Below are 6,000 nucleotides of genomic sequence, written 5' to 3' on the forward strand. Positions count from 1 at the left end.
TAATATGTTCAATTGAATTATGTATTGTTTATTTTTATTAAAAAATGTTTTTCATTGTAAAATATTTTTCTCAGATGTTGCAAAATGTAAATTTGTTATGTACATATCTTGATAAAAACAATGACATAAAAATATGTAATATATTAAATTTTAATAAAAAGTATTAAAATTTTATATACTAATTTATGCATAATTGAACCTGTATTTATGTACAAAATTGCTATATAATTTGTTACCAAAAATTATGTAAAATGTTTTTTAAAATGTTCAAAATCTTTGCAGTAACAAAGTAAACTATGAATAAAAATTCTTTTTTTTTTAAAAAAATGTTGTTTCTTAATTTAGAATCTTGTCATATGTATGTAAAAATGTTATAAAAATGTTTTTAATTTATATTATTAAAATGAATATTACAACATGACATATATGATTCTTATTAAAAATAGTAAATAGATACTGCTGGATAATAAACCATAATAATTAACTATTCTAACTCCAATCCTACATAAGTCAGGGTAAATGGTGGATAGTAAACCATTATAATTAACTATTCTAACTCCAAACATAACATAACTCAGGGAAAGTGCTGGATAGTAAACCATAATAAATTACTATTCTAACTCCAATCCAACATAAGTCAGGGAAAGTGCTGGATACTAAACAATAATAAATTACTATTCTAACTCCAAACATAACATAACTCAGGGAAAGTGCTGGATAGTAAACCATAATAAATTACTATTCTAACTCCAATCCAACATAAGTCAGGGAAAGTGCTGGATAGTAAACCATAATAAATTACTATTCTAACTCCAAACATAACATAACTCAGGGAAAGTGCTGGATAGTAAACCATAATAAATTACTATTCTAACTCCAATTCAACATAAGTCAGAGAAAGTGCTGGATAGTAAACCTTAATAAATTACTATTCTAACTCCAAACATAACATAACTCAGGGAAAGTGCTGGATAGTAAACCATAATAAATTACTATTCTAACTCCAAACATAACATAACTCAGGGAAAGTGCTGGATAGTAAACCATAATAAATTACTATTCTAACTCCAATCCAACATAAGTCAGGGAAAGTGCTGGATAGTAAACCATAATAAATTACTATTCTAACTCCAAACATAACATAACTCAGGGAAAGTGCTGGATAGTAAACCATAATAAATTACTATTCTAACTCCAATCCAACATAAGTCAGGGAAAGTGCTAGATAGTAAACCGTAATAAATTACTATTCTAACTCCAATCCAACATAAGTCAGGGAAAGTGCTGGATATTAAACCATAATAAATTACTATTCTAACTCCAAACATAACATAACTCAGGGAAAGTGCTGGATAGTAAACCATAATAAATTACTATTCTAACTCCAATCCAACATAAGTCAGGGAAAGTGCTGGATAGTAAACCATAATAAATTACTATTCTAACTCCAAACATAACATAACTGTGGGAAAGTGCTGGATAGTAAACCATAATAAATTACTATTCTAACTCCAATCCAACATAAGTCAGGGAAAGTGCTGGATAGTAAACCATAATAAATTACTATTCTAACTCCAATCCAACATAAGTCTGGGAAAGTGCTGGATACTAAACCATAATAAATTACTATTCTAACTCCAAACATAACATAACTGTGGGCAAGTGCTGGATAGTAAACCATAATAAATTACTATTCTAACTCCAATCCAACATAAGTCTGGGAAAGTGCTGGATACTAAACCATAATAAATTACTATTCTAACTCCAAACATAACATAACTCAGGGAAAGTGCTGGATAGTAAACCATAATAAATTACTATTCTAACTCCAATCCAACATAAGTCAGGGAAAGTGCTGGATATTAAACCATAATAAATTACTATTCTAACTCCAAACATAACATAACTCAGGGAAAGTGCTGGATAGTAAACCATAATAAATTACTATTCTAACTCCAATCCAACATAAGTCAGGGAAAGTGCTGGATAGTAAACCATAATAAATTACTTTTCTAACTCCAAACATAACATAACTCGGGGAAAGTGCTGGATCGTAAACCATAATAAATTACTATTCTAACTCCAATCCAACATAAGTCAGGGAAAGTGCTAGATAGTAAACCATAATAAATTACTATTCTAACTCCAATCCAACATAAATCAGGGAAAGTGCTGGATAGTAAACCATAATAAATTACTATTCTAACTCCAAACATAACATAACTGTGGGAAAGTGCTGGATAGTAAACCATAATAAATTACTATTCTAACTCCAATCCAACATAAGTCTGGGAAAGTGCTGGATACTAAACCATAATAAATTACTATTCTAACTCCAAACGTAACATAACTCAGAGAAAGTGCTGGATAGTAAACCATAATAAATTACTATTCTAACTCCAATCCAACATAAGTCAGGGAATGTGCAGGATAGTAAACTATATACATTTTTCTATCTAAATTATTTTTTATACCCTATTCCCCTATATTACCAAAAACACGCTTCTTCAATATTAATTTAGTAATTTTTATTAATAATAAAAAAATTCATGTAAAAATTGTAATTTCGATTTTAAAATTTTTTTTCATGATAATTTTCTAATTTATTAATATTTATACAATTTTTTAACACTACATCTTTGAATTACTACCCACCCTAATCCCCTATAATACCAAAAACCCGCTCCTAAAATTTTAATTTGAAATATTTAAATATAATTATAATTTTAATTTCGTGAACAATTCTTAATTTCGATTTAAAATTTCGAGTTCATAATAATTTTCTAAATTAATATTATTTTATAAAAAAATTTAAAACTACATTTTTCAATTACTACCCACCCTAATCCCCTATAATACCAAAAACCCGCTACTAAAATTTTAATTTGAAATTTTAAAATATAATTACAAATTAAATTTCATGAACAATTCTAAATTTAAATTTAAAATTTTGATTTCTTAATGAATTTCTAATTTGTTTATATTTTATAAATTTTTTATAAACTAAATTTTAAATTACTACCCACCCTTATCCCCTATAATACCTATAACCCGCTACTAGAATTTTAACAAATCTTTTGTACAAAATATTTTTTAACACTTATTATTACTAGTAGGAGTTTTCTAAATTTTTTTAAAACATTATACATATTTTTTTATAATTTTTATAACACCTTATATTTTTGTGTCGATATTATATACAACGACATTTTACTCAACGATATTCTGTTCATCGATATTTTTGTTTGACGATATTTTTGTCATTCTCACAAAACGATATTTTTTACAACGATATTTACTAATACGATATTTTTAACATTCGATATTCTTACCACGATATTTATGCTAGTCGATATTTTCCCGTCGATATTCTATCTTTATACCGGGTACATTTATCCAGTATTTAATCAGGAAGGTTACCTGCAGAGCCGTACAAACTCTTCCAATAAATAAATCCCATAATTAAGTACAGGCAAAGAGACCTCCCCCTACTCCTAGTGATAGGCGCGAAGCAGGTACTCCTCAGGGATCGGGATGCGTATGGGATTGTACCTAGATATAGATAACGTGATGTTGTACAGGCACAGAGGCCTCTCCCTGCTCTCTAGAGTTGGTTGCGAAGCAGGCACTGCACAGGGATCGCGATGCGGATGGGATTGTACCCGGATACAGCACACCCACCCCTTTGTATCTCAGCATATGATGGCGTGGATTAGAGAATCTGTGCCTGAAAATAATCGATCCATCATAGCGCGAGTGCATAAGCGGATCCTATGGATCCCTCTCTTGATTAATCTCCATGCTGTTCCCATGGGATCCCTGACAGGAGCAATGCCTGTGTAGATCCTATGGATTCCACACAAGGAGAATGTACAGCAAGATCCAATTAATCCTTCATAGGAGAATGCACAGGCAGATCAATGTATCCTCCATGGGAGGAATGCACAGGAAGACCCTATGGATCGTTCACAAGTGGAATGTGCAGGCAGATTCTGTGGATCTCTCGAGCTCAGGCAGATCCTACGGATCACTCACGGGAGGAATGCACATCTACATCCTGTGGATCCCTCTGAGGAAGAATGCACAGACAGATCCATTGGATCCTCCATTGGAGGAATGCACAGGCAGATCCATTGGATCTCCATATGAGGAATGCACCGGTACCTCCTATAGATCCCTGACAGGAGGAACATAAAGGCAAGTCCTTTGCATACTAACACAGGAGTAATGAAGAGGCCGATCCTATGTATCCTTCACAGGAGGCATGCCCAGAGATCCTGTTGATCATTCATAGGAGCACAGCCAGCTCCTATGGATCACTCACAGGAGGAATGCACATCTACAGCCTTTGGATCCCTCAGAGGAAGAATGTGAAGGCAGATCGTTTGGATCACTCACAGGAGGTATGCTCAGACAGATCCTATGGATCAATCACAGGAGGAATGTACATCCTGTGGATCCTCCGTAGGAGGAATGCACAGGCAGAGCCAATAGATCCGTTAGTGGCTAGCATACATAGGCAGAGTTTGTGGCTCCCTCAGAGGAGGATTGCACAGGTAGATCCTATGAATCGCTTGGAGGGATTGCACAGGTAGATCCTTTGGATTCCAACAGAGCAGTCGAGTCAAAGATGGAGGAAGAAAGATTCTCGGCAAGTACCCGCGCATAGAGGTGGCAGTGAATAGTAATGTCTACATACTCCTGTGTACTGTGTATATTGTGTGCTGATCCCACCAATGTAGTAGAGCAGCAGTGATGGAGTTTACAGTGGCAGGGCCTGTGTGCTGGTCTTCTCAAGGGTCTAGGGCAGTGATGAAGGGGTTGGCAGTGGGAGGGAATGTTTGCCTGTCTGGTGCTGTAGTCCAGGTATGCGCACAGCAGTCTCCCAAACTGCAGTTTTTGCCATTCATATTTGCTGTAAATAAAATAACAATTATCCACTTTAATGGTGCTCTGTGTGTTGACCCCTGAACGACGAATTATTGAGTTTGTATTTCTGGATCTCACAGTTGTGTCTTTTAAGACGATTCAGATGTGAACACTGAACTCATGGTGGCGATAACATTGAGGATTTATGTTTTTTAGAGGGGTTGATGGTTCTAGAGGAGGGACAGCGTGGTTTAAAGTGTCTGGGATGGTGTGTGATATTGTTGTGTTGAGAGTGTTGTCAGGAACAGAGGTGGACTCTAGGGCAGAAGGTGTTGTATTAACTGTGTAGTCAAGGCCCACCAGGAGCTTATTTAACCCTTTGCTCAGTCCTCATGTTACTGTGCCAACCACCTCCTCTGTGGCTTTGCAGATTCCACAACTGAACTGGTGAGCTAGGACTGCTCCTAGAGCACCCACCTCCGTGGCATCACAGGATGCATGCGGGTCTCCTAGAGGTAACCGTGGTTCCTAGAACACCCACGCACAGGAATCCTGCTGGTCTGATAGAGGTATCCGTGGTTCCAAGAACAGTCACACACAGGATGCCTGCTGGTCTCAGCAGTAACCTTGGTTCCTAGAACACCCACACAGGATGCATGCTGGTCTCAGCAGTAACCTTGGTTCCTAGAACGCCCACACACAGGATGCATGCTGGTCTCAGCAGTAACCTTGGTTCCTAGAACGCCCACACACAGCATGCATGCTGGTCTCAGCAGTAACCTTGGTTCCTAGAACACCCACACAGGATGCATGCTGGTCTCAGCAGTAACCTTGGTTCCTAGAACACCCACACAGGATGCATGCTGGTCTCAGCAGTAACCTTGGTTCCTAGAACGCCCACACACAGGATGCATGCTGGTCTCAGCAGTAACCTTGGTTCCTAGAACGCCCACACACAGGATGCATGCTGGTCTCAGCAGTAACCTTGGTTCCTAGAACGCCCACACACAGGATGCATGCTGGTCTCAGCAGTAACCTTGGTTCCTAGAACACCCACACAGGATGCATGCTGGTCTCAGCAGTAACCTTGGTTCCTGGAACACCCACACAGGATGCATGCTGGTCTCAGCA

This window comes from Lissotriton vulgaris, chromosome 5 (assembly GCF_964263255.1).
Source record: "Lissotriton vulgaris chromosome 5, aLisVul1.2, whole genome shotgun sequence".
In the NCBI taxonomy this organism is placed as follows: Eukaryota; Metazoa; Chordata; class Amphibia; order Caudata; family Salamandridae; genus Lissotriton; species Lissotriton vulgaris.